This window comes from Heptranchias perlo, chromosome 24 (genome assembly GCF_035084215.1).
Source record: "Heptranchias perlo isolate sHepPer1 chromosome 24, sHepPer1.hap1, whole genome shotgun sequence".
Taxonomy (NCBI): domain Eukaryota; kingdom Metazoa; phylum Chordata; class Chondrichthyes; order Hexanchiformes; family Hexanchidae; genus Heptranchias; species Heptranchias perlo.
Genome location: NC_090348.1, coordinates 14,409,766 through 14,431,326, shown reverse-complemented (window position 1 = coordinate 14,431,326; position 21,561 = coordinate 14,409,766). Strand labels below are relative to the sequence as shown.

Sequence of the window (21,561 nt, the reverse complement as noted above, 5' to 3'; positions counted from 1 at the left end):
TTATGTAGCCATGTTTCAACCCTGCTACATCTGGCCCCTCATTACGAATTATTGCCTCCAGTTCCCCTGTTTTGTTTCGGATGTTGTGCACCTTGCTGTACAGGCAATTCAATTTTTTAATAATTATTCCACCCACTTTATTTTTAACAATCATTTTATACTTGTGTTCTGTAACTGTATCTGTTCCTTGACCATTTATGTTACCCTTATTCCTTACATTGGCCTGACCTTTACTCTCATCTCCGATTTCTTTTTTTTCAGACTTATGTTATTTTCATCAGATCCCTCCCCCCGTCTTATTAGTTTAAAGTCCTATCCACAGCCCTATTTCTCCTTTCCGCTAGGACACTAGTCCCATTCTGGTTCAGGTGGAGCCCGTACCAACAGTACACCTCCTTCCTGTCCCAGTACTGGTGCCAATGTCCCATGAAATGGAACCCCCTCCTTCCCACACCAGTCTTTCAGCCACACATTCACCTTCCTGATCTCGCCATCTCTATGCCAATTAGCACGTGACTCAGGTAGTAATCCCGAGATTATTACCCGTGAGGTCCTGTTCTTTAAATTTATTTCCTAACTTCTGATACTCCCTTAGTAGGATCTCCTCCCTTTTCTTCTCTATGTCATTGGTTCCAACAGGGACCATGACAACTGGATCTTCCCCCTCACTTTCCAAGTTCCTCTCCAGTTGTTCCGAGATATCCTTTACCCTTGCAACAGGTAGGCAACACACCCTCCTGGACTGTCGGTTGCGACTGCAGAGGACGCTATCTATCCCCCTAATTATCAAAGTCCCTATGACTACAACCTTTCTATTCTGCTCTTCCCCTGCCTTGGACTGCTTCCTGCTCTACAGTGTCATGGTTAACACTCTGGCTGTCCATCTCACAGCCTGCATCTTTATCCCAACAGATAGCAAGTACATTGTACCTGTTGGATAGAACCAGTGTCGGCGGGACCTCCTTCTCAACCTCCCCTTGATTTCCCTTACCCCGCTGACTAACAATCACACTCTCCCCTTCCTGTATCTCTGCTTTCCTCTGAGGTGTGACTGTACTCTGGAGAAAACTATCCAAAAATTCCTCCCCCTCCCTTATGTGTTGGATTGTCTCTAACTCGCACTGCAGCTCAGGGGCTCTGAGCTGGAGTGTCTCAAGGCAGGGACATTTCTGGCAATCTGGGACAGTCTCACTGTCCACAAACTCCCATATATCACAGTCCCGATACGTAGCCTGCACTGCTATTTCTAGTTTTCATTTATTTATTTAATAGTAATAATTTAATTCTAGAGATAATACAATTACTTGAGATCTAGATTATACTTAGTAGATAGACATACCTAGATTTCAGACCAATTTGTTTATTAACTTTGTTTATTTTAGTATCCCCATAACTCCTATTTATGTCTACCAGATTCTTATTTAATGCAATGTGGATCCCTTTAATGTTGGTATCCTCTATTTAGTTAATTTTAATTTCATCCCCTTTAATCTAATTAATTATTCTGATTATTTATTTATATATTTACATATATACTGTTACCCCTTGGTTTAAATTACTTAGCATCTCCTTCCTCCTCTGCACCGAATTCCCGCTCTCACCAAGTTCTAGTCGTCACTCTGTTTAGCAAGTCACTCTGTTTAGTATATTCACCTAACTCTCACCAAGCTCTGTGCTTAAAGCGCTGTGCTTTTGCATAGCTGGATTGAGGGATTCAAACAAGGAGTTGTGAGAGAGATGGACATGGATTTGGGAAATGACAATATATTCAAGGGCCTTGGAGAGGAAAAGGAGGTTGGAGATGGGGTGGCAGTCAGTGAGAACAGAGGGGTTGAAAATGACTTTTTTTTTGAGGAGCTGGGTAATGATGGTGGTTTTGAAAGGGAGGTGCACAGTGCCTGAGGAGAGGGAACCATTTACAATGTCAGCCAGCATGGGGGCCAGGAAGGTAAGTTGGGTAGTCAGGAGTTAGTGGGAAAGGAATGGAGGGAGTAGGAGATAGGTCTCATAAATGAGCTTGGAGAGAATAAGGGGAAGAAGCAGAAAAAACTAAAGCGAAATGGAAGTCCAGGGCTAGAGTTAGAGTGGGATGGCGATGGGGGGGTGGCGGGGGGCGCCGAGCTATTGGTTTCAGGGGCAATGGAGAATAGGGAAGCAGCAGAAGAAGCTGAATGGGTGGTCTTTATCTTGGTGATGAAGAATCCATGAGCTTCTTGCAATTGTTGTTAGAGAGGAAATCTATTTCTATCTAAATAATTAAATCACTGCATATAATAGAGCAGTTCTTTACCCTTATAGTAAAAGCCGAGATATATAATGGGATCGAGTTTCCGCTCGTTAACGCCAATTAAATCAGTGCAATCCGGGACGAATCGGCTGAACCAGCATGAAAGATCGGGGAATTTTAAATGTGAGTTACGCCCAAAACCACTTACGCTCGTGTTTTCCATGATCTTTTACGCTGGTTCAAGATTCAATTGCCCCGAATCAGGCTCCGCCCACAAAACTGACCACGCCCCCAGGTCATAATGGTGAGTTTCTGCCGATTGCGTTGGTTCAGGAAACTCTTCAAATTGTGTTCATTTTCCTGGGCACACAGGCGCTAGTAGGCACGTTTTAAAAGTTTTTTCAAATCAGAAAATATTTAATTTACTAAGAAATTGACTAGTGTACACCAATGAAACTAGTAAATGGTTCAGCATTGTTTTTTAAGTCATTTTCAGTGATTTTCAATCAGGTTACTCACAAGTGGAGGACTGGACAATTTTATTAAAAATGCTATTTTTTGGTGATAAACCCATTTTCAGCTGTATTAATAAATCTGCACTCTTAAATACATCAAGGGTTACTTGCTAATGGAAAGAATTAAAAAAGAAATGATTATGCTCTATTACGTTGCCCGATTGGGCTGGTTCATGGAAGATTTTATGTTTGTGATTGTACAAATGAATTTTAACAGGAACTTGAACTGTAATCTAACGTGTGCAATTTCAAGCGCATTTTGGGCGCAATTTCCCGATGCGCCCAAAGCGGGAACTCTACCCCCATAAAGTTAAAAAAATTCAACTAATTTGGATCTTTCCTTTTTTAACCACATATATCTGCAACTGTACTTAGCATTACCAAATTAAATAAACATGTTTAAATCAGGACTTTTATTTACAATTTCCCTCCAAACTTGAGTAATGATACTTCCTTCCAGAACTTGCTACTGTTTATATAAACAATGGTCATTTTTGAATTCTAAGTATAAACTTAAATAAAGGAAACACAGTTGCTGTAACCATTTAGAATACATAACAAAATATAAAGATCTGCTCTGAGTTGTTCTTGCTCTCAGTACTTTCCAACTCACTGGGAGTGAAATTAAACCCCAAGAACAGGTGAGTTGGGGGCTTTATTTCCGGGTTTAATGTCGGCGTGTAAAAGTACAGGCTTCCCACTGGGAATGCCAAGTCTGAAAATTTTGCGGTTGCGACCCAAAAAAAAACTATTTGCGATCCCAAAAAAACAACTATTTTCAACTCCCACCCGTCCCCAACCCACCCGTTCTTGGGGTTTAAAATCACCCCCACTGTGTCTTTTTTCTTTAGTTATATTAGTGTTTGGCTCCCTTACTGTAATTGCAGGAGATCAGGTAGTGTGTACCATTTTAGCTTTCAAAGTTACCTTAAAACAATTGAAGAATTCAGTTTTACCTTATTTTTGACATTTATATAAAAGAAACAAATTCAGATAATCTTAACTGTTTTTTATTGCACTGTGGGAGCCCAATTTAAATATGTCAAATGGCGGGACATTCAGACTCTTCGATACGACAACAGGCGCAGCGGGTTGGTTCCCCGCTTTTTTCATTTTTAACCCCCCCCCCGACCATCTGCCGCCCGTCGTAGGTGGGGGTGAGGCGGGGGGGTTGTTAATATTGAGGCCTATATTATTGTGCTGACAAGATAGTGTTGTATACCATTAAAGAAGGAAATTTAGTACTGTTCTATTTTGGTTGTTTGGTCTTTGTCATTTTATTTTATGATTATGTCTCATTTTGGTCTTGTGTTGGCTGCGTGGGTATTCTCTGTTATAATTTACTTGTGTTTGTTGTTTGCTTGCTGTAGTGTATTTGGTTTTATGGATGTGACTGATTTGATACTGTTGAGAAGGAGAGTGGTACAGAGGCAGGCAAGTGTGGGAATGGCAGCTGGTGAAGAGCATGTTGGGCCAGGAGTGGGAGTTGGCTCAATGAGAAAGAGACATACTTAACAACAACTCAAACAACAACTTGCATTTATATAGCACCTTTAACGTAGTAAAACGTCCTTCACAGCAGCGTTATCAAACAAAATTTGACACCGAGCCACATAAGGTGACCAAAAGCTTGGTCAAACAGGTAGGTTTTAAGGAGTGTCTTAAAGGAGGAGAGAGAGGTAGAGAGATGGAGAGGTTTACGGAGGAAATTCCAAAGCTTAAGCCCTAGGCAATTGAAGGCGCGGCCACCAATGGTGGAGCGATTAAAATCGGGGATGCGCAAGAGGCAAGAATTGTAAGAGTGCAGAGATCGTGGCGGGTTGTAGGGCTGGAGGAGGTTACAGAGATAGGGAGGGGCAAAGCCATAGAGGGATTTGAAAACAAAGATGAGAATTTTAAAATCGAGGCATTGCCGAACCGGGAGCCAATGTAGGTCAGCGAGCACAGGGGTGATGGGCGAACAGGACTTGGTACGAGTTTGGATACGGGCAGCAGGGTTTTGGATGAGCTCAAGTTTATGGAAGGTGGAAACTGCCAGTAGAGCATTGGAATAGTCAAGTCTAGAGGTAACAAAGACATGGATGAGGGTTTCAGCATGAGCTGAGACTGGGACGGAGACAGGTGATGTTACGGAGGCGGAAATAGGCGATCTTGGTGATGGAGCGGATATGTGGTTGGAAGCTCATCTCAGGGTCAAATAGGATGCCAAGGTTGCGAACGGCCTGGTTCAGCCTTAGACAGTGGCCAGGGAGAGGGATGGAATCAGTGGCTGGGGAATGGAGTTTGTGGTGAGGATCGAAGAAAATGGCTTCAGTCTTTCCAATATTCAGTTGGAGGAAATTTCTGGTCATCCAGGACTGGATGTCGGACAAACAGTGTGATGAATCACTGACAGTGAAAGGGTCGAGTGAGGTGGTGGTAAGATACAGCTGGGTTTCTTCAGGATACATGTGGAATCTGATGGTGTTTTCGGATGATGTCACTGAGGGATAGCATGTAGATGAAAGATCAACAAAGGGTCACAAAACAGATAGTAAGAGCTACAAAAAGTGAGTATGAAAAGAAACTTGCAAGGGATATCAAAACCAATACAAAGAACTTTTATAGTTATATTAGGAAAAAGCAGGTGGTCAGGAGCAGTGTTGGCCCCTTAAAAACTGAAAGTGGGGATATTGTCATTGACAATGGGGAAATGGTGGACATGTTGAATAATTACTTTGCGTCAGTATTTACAGTAGAAAAAGAGGATAGCGTGCCGGAAATCCCAAGAAAACTAATATTGAATTGGGGACATGGACTTAATAAAATTAACATAAGTAAAACAACAGTAATGAGGAAAATAATAGCACTAAAAAGTGAAAAATCCCCAGGACCAGATGGTTTCCATCCCAGGGTTTTAAAGGAAGTAGGTGAACACATTGCAGATGCCCGAACTATAATCTTTCAAAGTTCTTTAGATTCAGGAACCATCCCTCTAGATTGGAAAATTGCACATGTCACTCCACTTTTTAAGAAAGGATAGAGAAGGAAACCAGAGAATTATAGACCAGTTAGCCTAACATCTGTTGTGGGGAAAATGCTGGAGTCTATAATTAAGGATAGGGTGACTGAACACCTCAAAAATTTGCAGTTAATCAGAGAGAGCCAGCATGGATTTGTGAAAGGTAGGTCGTGCTCGCCGAACCTGATTGAATTTTTTGAAGAGGTGACTAAAGTAGTGGACAGGGGAATGTCAATGGGTGTTATTTATATGGACTTCCAGAAGGCATTTGATAAAGTCCCGCATATGAGACTGTTAGCTAAGAGAGAAGCACATGGAATCGAGGGAAAAGTACGGACTTGGTTAGGAAGTTGGCTGAGCGAAAGGTGACAGAAAGTAGGGATAATGGGTAGGTACTCACATTGGCAGGATGTGACTAGTGGAGTCCCCCGAGGATCTGTCTTGCGGCCTCAATTATTCACAATATTTATTAACGATTTAGATTAAGGCATAGAAAGTCTCATATCTAAGTTTGCCGATGACAAAGATTGGTGGCATTTTTTTTTTATTCGTTCACGGGATGTGGGCGTCGCTGGCGAGGCCAGCATTTATTGCCCATCCCTAATTGCCCTCGAGAAGGTGGTGGTGAGCCGCCTTCTTGAACCGCTGCAGTCCGTGTGGTGACAGTTCTCCCACAGTGCTGTTAGGAAGGGAGTTCCAGGATTTTGACCCAGCAACAATGAAGGAACGGCGATATATTTCCAAGTCGGGATGGTGTGTGACTTGCAGGGGAACGTGCAGGTGGTGTTGTTCCCATGCGCCTCCTGCTCTTGTCCTTCTAGGTGGTAGAGGTCGCGGGTTTGGGAGGTGCTGTCGAAGAAGCCTTGGCGAGTTGCTGCAGTGCATCCTGTGGATGGTACACACTGCAGCCACAGTGCGCCGGTGGTGAAGGGAGTGAATGTTTAGGGTGGTGGATGGGGTGCCAATCAAGCGGGCTGCTTTATCTTGGATGGTGTCGAGCTTCTTGAGTGTTGTTGGAGCTGCACTCATCCAGGCAAGTGGAGAGTATTCCATCACACTCCTGACTTGTGCCTTGTAGATGGTGGAAAGGCTTTGGGGAGTCAGGAGGTGAGTCACTTGCCACAGAATACCCAGCCACTGACCTGCTCTCGTAGCCACAGTATTTATATGGCTGGTCCAGTTAAGTTTCTGGTCAATGGTGACCCCCAGGATGTTGATGGTGGGGGATTCGGCGATGGTAATGCCGTTGAATGTCAAGGGGAGGTGGTTAGACTCTCTCTTGTTGGAGATGGTCATTGCCTGGCACTTATCTGGCGCGAATGTTACTTGCCACTTATGAGCCCAAGCCTGGATGTTGTCCAGGTCTTGCTGCATGCGGGCTCGGACTGCTTCATTATCTGAGGGGATGTGAATGGAACTGAACACTGTGCAGTCATCAGCGAACATCCCCATTTCTGACCTTATGATGGAGGGAAGGTCATTGATGAAGCAGCTGAAGATGGTTGGGCCTAGGACACTGCCCTGAGGAACTCCTGCAGCAATGCCCTGGGGCTGAGATGCTTGGCCTCCAACAACCACTACCATCTTCCTTTGTGCTAGGTATGACTCCAGCCACTGGAGAGTTTTCCCCCTGATTCCCATTGACTTCAATTTTACTAGGGCTCCTTGGTGCCACACTCGGTCAAATGCTGCCTTGATGTCAAGGGCAGTCACTCTCACCTCACCTCTGGAATTCAGCTCTTTTGTCCATGTTTGGACCAAGGCTGTAATGAGGTCTGGAGCCGAGTGGTCCTGGCGGAACCCAAACTGAGCATCGGTGAGCAGGTTATTGGTGAGTAAGTGCCGCTTGATAGCACTACATTGTAAGCAGTGTTTTCATCTACATTGTAAGCAGTGTAGATGAAAACATAAAATTACAAAGCGATATTGATAGATTAGGTGAATGGGCAAAACTGTGGCAAATGGAATTCAATGTAGGCAAGTGTGAGGTCATCCACTTTGGATCAAAAAAGGATAGAACAGGGTACTTTCTAAATGGTAAAAAGTTAAAAACAGTGGATGTCCAAAGGGACTTAAGGGTTCAGGTACATAGATCATTGAAGTGTCAGGAACAGGTGCAAAAAATAATCAATAAGGCTAATGGAATGTTGGCCTTTATATCTAGAGGACTAGAGTACAAGGGGGCAGAAGTTATGCTGCAGCTATACAAAACCCTGGTTAGACCGCACCTGGAGTACTGTGAGCAGTTCTGGGCACCGCACCTTCGGAAGGACATATTGGCCTTGGAGGGAGTGCAGCGTAGGTTTACTAGAATGATACCCAGACTTCAAGGGTTAAGTTACGAGGAGAGATTACACAAATTGGGGTTGTATTCTCTAGAGTTTAGAAGGTTAAGGGGTGATCTGATCGAAGTTTATAAGATATTAAGGGGAACAGATAGGGTGGATAGTGAAATACTATTTCCGCTGGTTGGGGATTCTAGGAGTGGGGGCACAGTCTAAAAATTAGAGCCAGACCTTTCAGGAGTGAGATTAGAAAACATTTCTACACACAAAGGGTGGTAGAAGTTTGGAACTCTCTTCCGCAAACGGCAATTGATGCTAGCTCAATTGCTAAATTTAAATCTGAGGTAGATAACTTTTTGGCAACCAAAGGTATTTAGGGATATGGGCCAAAGGCAGGTATATGGAGTTAGATCACAGATCAGCCATGATCTTATCAAATGGCGGAGCAGGCTTGAGGGGCTGAATGGCCTACCCCTGTTCCTATGTTCCTAAATAGGAGGGGGTGAAGGAGAGATCCTTGGGGGACTCCAGAGATTACGGTGCCAGAGCTGAAGAGAAGCCATTGCAAGTGATTCTCTGGTTACGACTGGATAGATAAGAATGGAAACAAGCGAGTGCCAGCTGGATGATGGAGGAGAGGCATTGGAGGAGGATGGTATGGTCAACCATGTCAAAGGCTGCAGACAGGTTGAGAAGGATGAGAAGGGATAGTTTACCATGGTCACGGTCACATCAGATGTCATTTGTGACTTTGATAAGGACCATTTCAGAAATGTGGCAGAGGCAGAAAACTATTTGGAAGGGTTCAAACATGGAGTTGCAGGAAGCACTTTGGAGAGGAAGGGGAGGTTGGAGGAGGGGTGGTAGTTTGCAAGGACAAAGGGGTCAAGGATGGGTTTTTTGAGGAGGGGGGTGATGACGGCAGGAAAACATGGAAGGGCTGCTATGCTGGAGCTCCATGTTGTTGCAATGGACTTTGCTACTGGAACTGAAAGGGAAAGTGGCACTGGGGTAGCCAAACAAAGAAGGGTGGCTGCTAGTGAGGGAAGTAGGCCAGAAATATGGAAGTGGGAATTGGAATGGTGAAGGAGGCCAGGATTGGGAGAAGAAGCGATAACACCAGGTGTGGGGCATTGTCTGGTAAGAAATGATGGTCAGGTGGGGAATGGAGCAGAGATCCTAGGGTTGTTGCATAGAAAGCTGCTGAGTATTCAAGTTTTATTTGGGATTTTTAAAGTTGTATGTACTGTGGAGGTTCATCACCTGATATGTTGGTGGTTGGTTTGATTTCTCTGTGGCTCTTGGTCTGGCTGATGAAGATTAAATGAATGAATTTGTGTTAAGTTTTAAAAAAAGTCTTTACAGCAACTGCAGCTGTCTTCTCTGTTTCAAAATTTCCAAAGTAAATTTGCATATGAGCCAATTAGCTATGTATGAAAATTTGCCTAGAATGTGTCAAGTGTGACAAAAGAGCAGTGCGATGGACAGGAAGCATCCATTAGAAGTATTTGCAGTATATAACTACTAACTGATTTCCTGTTGATCACGGTGAGTCGGATGATTCACTGCTTTATAAGGACAGGAGCCTTGTCCCATAAAAAGTGCAGTGTATTATTCTGCTGCTTAGACCAGGCTGTGTCGCTTTAAGCTCACAAAGTCCAGTTATTGTTAAGTAAACAGAGCCTCTGGACAATGAAGGTTAATGATTTGGTGAGGGATCTGCACAGGGTGACGTGAATCAGAGCGTAATTGCCCTTGAGGCTGCAGGTCAAAATCCAGGATAAATATCTGCCTTTCTTTTTCTAATTGCAGTCGCTAAAGTTATTTTTTAAGCCAGAATCTACAGACATTCTGGCTCCTGTATTAATAAAAGTATTTCTGTTGGTCTGGGAGTGTCTCTGTTCATTCCAAATGATTGGCTTTTCCCCTTTCTAAAAAAAAAAGGTCTTTGGAATAAATTTGTATGAGCTGCATGAATTTTTTTTTGCTTTTGAGATATGGATGACACTGACAAGGTGGAATTTATTACCCTGAGCAAATTAAGAGTCATCCATGTAGCCATCCATGGGACTAGAGTCATATGTAGGCCAGACCAGGGAGGGGTATTATGTCCCTGAAGTACATTAATGATCCAGTTGGGTTTTTAAAACAATCCACCATCACTCATGGTCATTTTTCCACAGCCAATCTACACATTACTAGATTTTATGAATTAAATTTCCACAACATGCTATGGTGGGATTCAACTCATGGCCACTGTGCCAGTACCATAACGACTAGGCCATCATACTCTTGATTACAAATTTGCCAAGATTAAGTTTGCGTTTAATTATGTGTGACACAGAATATGTGATATGATGGACAGTGAGTGCATGAATATGTGCTGTTTTTATTATATTAACACTAGATAGACAGACCGACAGACAGATAAATTAATAGACACGTATAACACATCAACAATTAAGGTTTATTCTGGATCATAAAGTTTTATCGGCTGTCTAGATATTAAGTACATTGAGATGATTTTATCAATAGTCTGCATTTTGAATTCCAATTTCTATTTTTTATAGAATATTTTCCAACATGAATAGAGCATTATTAGTTTTGGAGGTCATGCTCTAATATTGTCTAGGTGTGACGGTCATGTGGCACCATTTGTGCACTGTGATGGGATAATGATTATCCAATTACAGGGTGTTAAAACTATGATTTTAAACTTGCTTCATTCACCAGACATTATAAAGTTTCATCTTCATTTCCTGAAGCACAGTGAATAGCAATAATGTGGCTTTGCCCAGGGTGCCCATAACAAGAAAATTACTTTACTATTTTCAATAAACTTCTCATCTGGAGTATACCTCAATCACTGGATTCTATTGCGTAATTGTGAAAGTGCAGCCATTACAAATAAAGCATGTCATTCCTAAGCTATTTATAAATATCGGTTCTGGCTAAATCAACATTCTTAGCATGGAGGAAAATGCAATAAGTTGGAAACATCTGTGCTCTGCTTCTAGCCACTAGTTCAGTGAAAGCAATTGACCATGGATATGTTTTTAAATGTTCTGACAGTAATGAGGATATTATAACTAAGAGTTTTCCTTGTACTGATCAATGCCAGCAATCTGCTTTTACTTTGCATTAATTTCCCATCAAAATACAAAAGCCATATTTTGAACATATCATTTCATGATTTCCAAATTGTTAGACATGTGAAATATTATAATTTTTGCAATGTTTTTCAAGAGACCAACAAGTTTATTTTAAACATTTGCCATTTAAGGATAAAGTCACTGATCCCATGCTTCCACTGCTGAGCCACACTTAAAGGGAGCATGAGTTGGAGAATCGGTGGTATTGTTTGTCGACCTAGTTCTTCAAAGAGAGTGTGTCTCCCCGCTGGGAGTACAAGATTGGTGAATTTAACTTTTAATGGCATAAGGAGAATAATTTGTATCTATTTATTTTTGCATAAATTATGCAATGCCACTAAATTGATAAGTTTGGCATGGGCACAACAGAGGAGACTGATGCTTGTGTATTATTATCCTGACAGCTTAAATGAAAGAAAACTAATTTAAAAGATCATTCTTCATTGGGTTTAGGAAATAGACAAAAGTTAAAGAAATATTGCACATTATATGCAATCAATCTCCATTTTGTTATTCTTTTTGAGGGTGAAACTCCATTCTTTCCCAAGCATTTCTTCCTCTACCCGCTTTGGGCTCTTTGTGCCACAAGCATCCGTGACTAACAGAGTTATTTACTCACAGGCCCCTACCAACACCATTCTCAGACTGGCTCACTGCCAGATATAGAAAGATGACCTGGAATAACTCTCCCTGTGATTTTTCCCTCTCCAGTATGATGAAATGCCTGAGTTTCACTCAGCATAATATCAACAATCCAGAAGAATAGGGGAGTACTCCTGGTGCCCTGTCAAACATTTATCCCTCAACCAACACCACCAAAAAACAGATTATTTGGTCTTTGATCTCATTGCTGTTTTTGGCTGCCGTGTTTATCTATATTTCAACAGTGACTACATTTCAAAAGTTCTTAATTGGCTGTGAAGCACTTGGATGTGCTGAGGATGTGAAAAGGGCAATATAAATGCAAGTTCCTTCTTCTACTACTGAAGTACTTTGATGAAAGAGCCAAAAAGATCGCTAAATCAATTGAAATCATGCTGTGTGATATTAGTTATGAATGCAATCATCTGCCTTCTCTCTTCATTTCCACCATGTGTTCGTGCCTCACACTTAACTTCTCCAGCGTCTTCCTCACCAGCTTCCCAAATTCCTCCCTATATAAATTCCAACTCATGCAAAATTTCACATCCAGTCCTTCACTGAGTCATACTTGCCCATCAGCCCTGACATCAACCTCGGTGTATCCCCAATACATTCAATTCAAAATCCTCTTCCTCATTTATAATTCCCCCACACATCCCACCCTACCTGTACAAACTCCTCCATCCCTGTATCACAATCAGTTGCAGTTGTTATTGATATTTCACTTCCTTAGCCCTGCTGATGTCCAACAAATTTATTTTAAATTCCACAAGCTTTCGGAGGCTTCCTCCTTCCTCAGGTGAACGGTGTGGAAATGAAATTTTCGAATCCTTCGCATTTGAAAATCACAGAACAATGCCTGGTGATTACTGCCCGTTGCCAAGGCAATCACAGTGAGCAGACAGAAAGGTGTCACCTAAAAGGCCACCGAATATACAAACCCCCAAAAAAAAAGAGAGAGAGAGAAGGAAGACAGTCAATGAACCGTTATATTAAAAACAGATAACATTTGTTCGCTGGTGGGGTTACGTGTAGTGTGACATGAACCCAAGATCCCGGTTGAGGCCGTCCTCATGGGTGCGGAACTTGGCTATCAATTTCTGCTCGACGATTTTGCGTTGTCGTGTGTCTCAAAGGCCGCCTTGGAGTATGCTTACCCGAAGGTCGGTGGCTGAATGTCCATGACTGCTGAAGTGTTCCCCGACAGGGAGAGAACCCTCCTGTTTGGCGATTGTTGCGCGGTGTCCGTTCATCCGTTGTCGCAGCGTCTGCATGGTCTCGCCAATGTACCATGCTCTGGGGCATCCTTTCCTGCAACGTATGAGGTAGACAACGTTGGCCGAGTCACAGGAGTATGAACCGTGCACCTGGTGGGTGGTGTCCTCTCGTGTGATGGTGGTATCTGTGTCGATGATCTGGCAGAAATTGATAGCCAAGTTCCGCACCCATGAGGACGGCCTCAACCGGGATCTTGGGTTCATGTCACACTACACGTAACCCCACCAGCGAACAAATGTTATCTGTTTTTAATATAACGGGTCATTGACTGTCTTCCTTCTCTCTCTCTCTTTTTTTTGGGGGGTTTGTATATTCGGTGGCCTTTTAGGTGACACCTTTCTGTCTGCTCACTGTGATTGCCTTGGCAACGGGCAGTAATCACCAGGCATTGTTCTGTGATTTTCAAATGCGAAGGATTCAAAAATTTCATTTCCACACCGTTCACCTGAGGAAGGAGGAAGCCTCCGAAAGCTTGTGGAATTTAAAATAAATTTGTTGGACTATAACTTGGTGTTGTAAAATTGTTTACAACTGTTAATGGTGGTGAGTGATAGTGAGTTTGTTACTTGACACTATGAGTAGAATAGAACTAATATGGAGATGCTGACAATACCATCATTAATATTTGGAGACTCCACTAATATCAGGCCCTCAGTATTGTAATTCGTCTTTATATTACATTTATTCCATGTGCAAGCTCATAGCGGGCACATGACTTTGCCCATGTAATGCACTGAGGAATCTCCAGGCCTGTGTAATGTCATCCAGAAATACTAAATATTATTTATTTGTTATTATGGTGAGTTACATTTAAAACATCAATCATGTGTGACTATGCAACCATACACATATCCAGCTGTTTCACATATATAGATTATTACTGCTAATTATTGTACATTATATGGATTAAGGAACATAGCCTCATTATCACTAAGGTGGTTGAGACTATGCACTTGTGCTATTGAAATGAATATTTGATTTAACAAAGGAAAACTGATTAATAAAAGCTGCCCTGGTATTAACTATATTTCATTATTTGGATGAAAGTGATCGGTGTTATCTTATCCTCACTGAAATGGAATCACCTGCTGCCCTTGACCTGTTTGTGTCGACTTACACTAATGTCAGCAGGTCGGATATTTGTGGTGTTCTTCAAGTGGTTAATCGGCAACTGAATTCACAGCGGAACACTTGCTGGTGTCTACCGTATAATTAATATTTCATTTGTGCTATCAGAGCTCGCTGCTTTTCTACTATGGTGCAGAAAGTCAGTTTGATTGCTGACAACGTGTTGAAAGCCCTTTATCACTCTGCAACACCAAAAGTATCTGATAGTGGGAAGAACGGCCACAGTTTCACTGCTGCGGTTGCTATGGCTGTCAATCTATTCCTATAACGAAAATTTCTTGATTTTTCTTAATATTAAAGGGTAAACTCAGCGATCCCACATTCCCAGTGGGAAGCCTTGCGTTAGAGGATTGCAGGTAGGAGATAGGGCCCAAAATTGTAGCCCTGATTCTCCCATCCATGCTCCCTTTGTCTTCAGCTCCTCGCTTGGGGTGCGGGATCACTGAACTCACCCTTAGTTTTGGCCAGATTCTGATGTTCAGATATGTTTTGGTGAATGATTGCAGTGTCATCACTCATCTTTCAACATTGCATCTCATTCTTGTTTATGAACAATTATAGTGGACAATTGAAATTAGAAGAAAGAAAGAACTATATATTTATATACATTTATACAGCATCTTATCACATCCTCAGGAAGTTTCAAAGTGTTTCACAAACAATGAATTGTTTAAAAGAAAAAAGAATTATTATCCATTCTCAGGATGTGGATTTAAGGCATAGAAGATCCTCAGTCATTGAGTCAACAACACTACAGTCCTAAGTCTGACTCTATCTTTATAACCAGTCTGATTAAAATAAACTTCTTGCTTCACAGTTTGTTAGTGCCTTCATGTTAGATATTCAACACATGCACTCAATTAAACATGAAAATATTAGAAGGTATTTACTATTATTTTACTCTTACATTGATGATTAACAGCCATTAGGAGCTTCACTCAAAGTAATTTGATAAAAAGTTCTAAATTAGTTATTGCTACAACTGCATTGCTGTTGTACTAATAATACCAAACACACCAGTGACATCTGCTGACTGTACACTAATATAAGATGGCAGGTTATATATTATATATTAATGTCTCCCTTGGTCGAACTCTCACCTCTGTGTCAGGAGAATGTACATTCCATCTCCACTCCAGGACTTGAGCTCACATATTTAACAGTTCATAGAGGTTTGGGATTGTTCCGATGCACTTGAGTGAGGCCCATGGAGAGCCTACATTTAATAAGGGCAGTAAATCATAACCTGGGAATTATAGGTCAGTTAGTTTGACTTGAGTTGTAGGTTAAGTTGTTTGAAGGCTTTGTTCAAGATGTGCTGTATGATTACTTGTAAAGAGCATCAGCAATTAGGATAGTAATTAATGGAAGCAGTTCTGTATGGTATCCAGTCACTGGTGGAGTCCGGCAGGGATCCGTGTTAGGACCGTTGCTTGTTTTCCTTTGTTCTCAGGATGTGGACCATGCTAGAAAGGCCACATTTATTGTCCATCACTAGTTGCCCTGAGAAGATGGTGGTGGGCCTTCTCCTTGGACTGTTACAGTCTTTGTGATTATGGTGCCCACACAATGATGTTATGTAGGGAATTCCAGGATATTGACCCAGCGACAATGTAGGATCGATGCTGTATATCTAAGTCAGGATGACGTGTGACCTGGAGGCAAACTTGTATGTATTGGCACTCCCACGACATTGCTGCTCTTGTCCTTGGCAGTAGAGATCACAAGGAAGGGAGTGTGTTGAAGCTCTTTACCATCTTTATCAATGATTTGGAGGGGGAGAATCCGGCGGCTCCTCTGTGGAGCCAAAGCAGAAGTGGAGACTTAAAGTGGGAGGGGGAGGTAATTGGAAGCGAGGGGGAGAAAGGGAACAGCATTACTTGCATTACTGTCCTACTCCCACTCAAAAACTGGATGAAAATCGACCCTAGTGTCTTCATGCATTGATAAAAAAGACAATAAGTTCTTAATTAGCCTGATAGTTTATTTTGATATTTAAGTTAACTTGAATTAACTTATTAGACATTAGCATTACTTAAAGTTAACTTACAAGGGGTCATTTTAGAAATTCACACTTCTGCCTTCACCTATTGGGAACACACATCAGGAATTCAGGAGGACCACCCAAAGGATGGAAGATCATGGACAACTGCCTCTCTACAGATCAAACTCCTAAAATTACCCCCTTTACCTGTCCTAAAACTCATCAATGTTATAAAGACCCCTTTTCTGATGCTTTTTAGTCTGATCTCAGATATTTCTTTGTATATATACTTGGCTCCTGAAAAATGAACACTACAAATGCTAATATATTGCAGCATTCATGTTTATAAATAAAGAGATAAAATAATGTATTCAAGTAGCAACAAAATATTTTGTATTATTAACAGACACAAACACTGTAGATGCCAATAATGATTTTATTGTCAGTGATTTGTGTTTGTATTTTATACCAGAATGCAGATGGCACAACAGTGAACAAAATTCTCCCTTGTTACATCATTATTTTTGGCAGCTCAATATTATAATGAAGGCCTACATTTATTTAATTAACACGAGATGATCTCCCGTGGCATTACTCAAGGTAAGTCAGAGGACGTATTGTTTTATAAAGACAGGAACATTGTACCCATGTAACACACGGTGTATTATTCTGCTGCTAAGTTGGCGGCATGTCCCTTTAAGGCTACAACATCCAGTTGCAGTAAATAGCACGCCTTGAAGGTAATTAGGGAAGTAATTCCTCTTAGGTACATTCTGAGATCAGTTAGAGGGTGATCATTGGCAGCTGTTTGTAAATGTGTGGTTTATCCCCAAAAGCTGAAAAACCAGCAGGAAATTACCGGTTTTCTTTCTCTTTTGTAAAAATGGTAATTTTGCATCTGCAATAAAGTGTGGTGTGTGCAGTGACATCTGCAGTGTGATGTCTGCAATGTGACAGACTCGAACCTTCTGCGTCTGTAGAGGATGAATGGATCAAATAATGTTACTGAATGAAGAGCAATTTCAATATGTTCTGCCGACATCCTAATGGTAACTAAAAGCCACTGCAGTGTGTGAGCATTCCAGTACCTGTTGCATTGTATGTAAACTTACAAGAATCCAATTTTGTACTTTTTGGGGAGGGAGTCTTCTAAACATCAGTCATTAATTTTTGGTGACAAAAATTTCAATTACGTTATTATTGTGGATCTTTTCTTGTAGGACCATGGGTTGCACAGCGTTACATTGAAGTATCTACATAACTGAGAGGTTCAGATATAATTGTAAATGGTGGAAGGTAAGCTTTTTTTTTTGAATAGTTTTGGTCCATTTCTGTTGCTGCATTACTGGGAAATTACTCATCCTCTATATATTATAGTCACATTGCAATTGTTGATGCGATATTTAAATTTAGCACAAACTTTAGCAAGATGTGATTAGCAGTAGAATCACCCACTAACTGCAAGCACAGTTTGAAATCCCTTGTTTGTGTGCCCGAAGACATGTAAATAATCTGTTCTATAACAAAAAGAGGCACCTGGACTGACTGCATCCGAAAAATAAAACGGCACATTTTAAGAAAGGCTTAAGCTGCCCTGGTAATATTTTCATTCTTTGTTAAATCAGGTTTTAGATATCAGAATATATTTTCTAAAACTGTTATTAATAGTTAACGACATTCACCAAAGGATAGAAATTCAATTAAATCCAACAGTTAAAAATTAAAACTAATTAATCAATATATTTAACAAACCTTTTTATTGCAAGCTTCATAAAATGCAAATATTGTACTGAAATATTATTGAAGAGTAATTGGATTTACTAGAATGGTATCAGGAATGAGGAACTTCAGTTATGTGGAGAGACTGGAGAAGCTGGGGTTGTTCTCCTTAGAATAGAGAAAGTTAAGGGAGATTTGATAGAGGTGTTCCAAATCATGAAAGGTTTTGATAGAGTAAATAAGGAGAAACTGTTTCCAATGGTAGAAGGTTCGGTAAGCAGGGGTCACAGATTTAAGTTGATCAGCAAAACAGCCAGAGGCGACATGAGGAAATATTTTTTTAGGCAGCAAATTGAAATGATCCAGAATGCATTGTCTGAAAGGGTGGTGAAAGCAGATTCAACAGTAACTTTCAAAAGCAAATTGGAGAAATACTTGAAGGGAAAAAAATTACAGGGCTATGGGGAAAGAGCAGGGGAATGAGACTAATTGGATAGCTCTTTCAAAGAGCCGGCACAGGCAGGATGGGCCAAATGGCCTCCTCCTGTTGTATAGACTACGAATAATGTTGCCAGACATTTTATGTTCTAAGTCTCTCTGCTACACAGGTTACAACACATCAGGGGCATTTTTAACCCTACCCACCTGGCGGAAATCAGGCGGGTGCGCAGTTAAAATCGCCTGTGGGATTTACCCATTGAGGTCCTTCTCTATGCCCACAGGTTCCCATTTTATCCTGCTCTTCTGAGGGAAGGACACCTGCTGGAAACCAATGGAGTCCTTCTTTAAATATACAGATACCCTGCCCCGGGCTTCCCACCTCCCTCGATCATGAGACCCTCCAGAACCCCCTCCCTTCAACTTACCATTGCACTCCCGCCTGCCGGCCAGCTGCTGTTCCCCCCCCCCCGGTTTTGGGCAGGAGACTGACTGAGATTATGCAGATGAGGCCCCGGAGTTAAAATCTCACAGGCCTCGTGCTGCCCAGCTCGAGCCCCGCCTGCCTAACTCGCACCCTGAGGTAAAATCGGACTTTTGAGTTTCATTCCTGCCTCACTGAGTAATGTTGGTGGTAAGTTGAACAGACGATCCTGACACCAGCATTTCCTATTTTTAAAGTATGTTTTGTTCAGATTTAAAATAAAATATCAAGTGAACTTGATGAGCTATTATCTGTTAGGTAACAGAATTAACCCCAGGCAATCACTAGAAAAGATATGCTCCCATCACTGCAGCTGCAAGAGGATGCACTTCCCCCTCCCCCCAGCATAGTGAAGTGCAAAACGATCAAGTGGATGAAACACCTGTGCGATATATGTCACTTGGAACAGATACTGCACAGGCTCAGCCTGGGGCTCTGGAGGTGCCAGCCTGTCTTTTATGACTCAGCCATCGCCGATACACAGACACCACCCACACACTCGGATATCCCCCACACACTCGGATATCCCCCACACACTCGGATATCCCCCACACACTCGGATATCCCCCACACACTCGGATATCCCCCACACACTCGGATATCCCCCACACACTCGGATATCCCCCACACACTCGGATATCCCCCACACACTCGGATATCCCCCACACACTCGGATATCCCCCACACACTCGGATATCCCCCACACACTCGGATATCCCCCACACACTCGGATATCCCCCACACACACCTAGATATCCCCCACACACACCTAGATATCCCCCACACACACCTAGATATCCCCCACACACACCTTGATATCCCCCACACACCTATATATCCCCCACACACACCTTGATATCCCCCACACACCTATATATCCCCCACACACTCAGATATCCCCCACACACTCAGATATCCCCCACACACCTATATATCCCCCACACACCTATATATCCCCCCCACACACGCGGATATCCCCCACACACCTAGTTACCGCCCACACACCTGGATATCCCCCACACACCCAGATATCCCCCACACACCTAGATCCCCCCCACATACCTAGATACCCCCCACAAACCTAGATACCCCCTCCCAACAAACCTAGATACCCCGCCCCCCCCCACACAGCTGGATATTCCCCACACATCTAGATACACCACACACACTTAGATATCCCCCACACACTCGGATATTCCCGGCACACCTAGATATCTGCCACACACTCGGATACCCCCCACACACCTAGATACCCCCCACACACCTAGATACCCCCCACACACCTAGATACCCCCCACACACCTAGATATTCCCCACATACCTTAATATCCCCACACATCTAGATATCCCCCACACATTCAGATATCCCCCACACACACCTAGATATCCCCCACACACCTAGATACCACCCATACACCTAGATATGTCCCACACACACCTGGATATCCCCCACACACCTGGATATCCCCCACACACCTAGATCCCCCCACACACCTAGATCCCCCCACACACCTAGATTCCCCCCCACACACCTAGATCCCCCCCCACACACCTAGATATCCCCCAAACACCTAGATACCCCCCCCCACACACACCTGGATACACCCCACACACCTAGATACACCCCACACACCTAGATACACCCCACACACCTAGATATCCCCCACACACGCGGATATCCCCCACACATCTAGATACCCCCCCACACACCTAGATAGCCTCCACACACCTAGATAGTCCCCACACACCTAGATAGTCCCCACACACCTAGATAGTCCCCACACACCTAGATAGTCCCCACACACCTAGATATCCCCCACATATTCAGATATCCCCCACACACCTATATATCCCCCACATACTCGGATATCCCCCACACACCTAGATATCTGCCACACACTCAGATACCCCCCACACACCTAGATATTCCCCACATACCTTAATATCCCCCACACACCTGGATATCCCCCACACACCTGGATATCCCCCACACACCTGGATATCCCCCACACACGTAGATATCCCCCACACACGTAGATATCCCCCACACACCTAGATATCCCCCACATAACTAGATATCCCCCACACACCTATATATTCCCCACACACCTAGATACCCCCCACACACCTAGATACCCCCCACACACCTAGATACCCCCCACACACCTAGATACCCCCCACACACCTAGATACCCCCCACACACCTAGATAACCCCCACACACCTAGATATTCCCCACATACCTTAATATCCCCCACACATCTAGATATCCCCCACACACCTGGATATCCCCACACATCCAGATAGCCCCACACGCCTATATATCCCTCACATACCTAGATATGCCCACATACCTAGATATCTCCCACATACCTAGATATTCCCACGCACCTAGATATCCCCACACATCTACATATCCCCACACATCTAGATGTCCCCCACACACCTAGATATCCCCACGCACCTAGATATCCAGACACGTCTATATCCCAACAAATCTAGATGTCTCCCACACACCTAGATATCCCCACACACTTACATATCCCCACACACTTACATATCCCCACATACCTAGATATCCCCCACACACTTACATATCCCCACATACCTAGATATCCCCCACACACCTACATATACGCACACACCTAGATATCCCCACACACCTAGATATACCCACATACTTACATATCTCCACACACCTGGATATCC

The 21,561-nt window shown here is 42.8% G+C and overlaps 1 protein-coding gene across 3 annotated transcripts in view; it reads left to right on the top strand.

Annotated features, from left to right (window-relative positions):
• The window catches only part of LOC137341578 (potassium voltage-gated channel subfamily A member 1-like), a 71,262-nt gene that overhangs the window by 34,255 nt on the left and 15,446 nt on the right, over nucleotides 1-21,561 (top strand). For 2 of the 3 annotated variants that reach the window (XM_068004794.1, XM_068004793.1), the window contains 2 exons: nucleotides 16,685-16,812; nucleotides 17,433-17,508. The gene's annotated coding sequence lies outside the window, so the exon portion shown is untranslated. The remainder of the gene's footprint in view (nucleotides 1-16,684; nucleotides 16,813-17,432; nucleotides 17,509-21,561) is intronic. The other variant, XM_068004796.1, reaches the window with a different exon arrangement.